The sequence below is a fragment of the Crassostrea angulata genome, chromosome 7 (genome assembly GCF_025612915.1).
Source record: "Crassostrea angulata isolate pt1a10 chromosome 7, ASM2561291v2, whole genome shotgun sequence".
NCBI classification, from domain to species: Eukaryota; Metazoa; Mollusca; class Bivalvia; order Ostreida; family Ostreidae; genus Magallana; species Magallana angulata.
Genome location: NC_069117.1, coordinates 30,544,202 through 30,544,905, shown reverse-complemented (window position 1 = coordinate 30,544,905; position 704 = coordinate 30,544,202).

Here is a 704-nt window from a genome sequence, read left to right as displayed (position 1 = left end):
TGTTTTGTTGTGCTTCTGATGTGTCCAAGATCATTATAGCTTGGTATCTAAAACGCTAACAAATTGTTGGGAGGCCATGGGTTAGAGGTTGGCAAAAAATGATAGTCGTTCACAGGGATTGTAATGTTCTTTGGTTATATAACAAGAAATAAAAAGAACACAATCTCAATATTTGTTAATGTTTAAAATATAAAAGTAATATAACTATAATGTAAGTAGATAGAAATGATTACAAATTTATTATTAATGTCTGTCTAAATTTATTTTTTAAGATAGAGCATGACGAATTGTCAAACTAGTCCGGCATTAATTGTCCCCCGCCGCAACGCGGTGCGGGGACATAGAAATGCCGGGCGTCCGTCCGTGCGTCCGTGTGTCCGTGCGTCCGTGTGTCCGTCCGTCACACTTTTTTGTAAGCGCTCTCATGCCTACAAATTTTGACGGATTTTCATTAAATTTATACCAAATGTATATACCACTATTACCTTGGTCAAGTTCGAAAATCAGCATTGGTCGATACTTTTTGTTGGAGTTATGAGACTTTGACTTTATACAAAAATTGACCTTGTAAGCGCTCTCATGCCTACAAATTTTGACGGATTTTCATTAAATTTATACCAAATGTTTATACCACTACTACCTTGGTCAAGTTCGAAAATCAGCATTGGTCGATACTTTTTGTTGGAGTTATGGGACTTTGACTC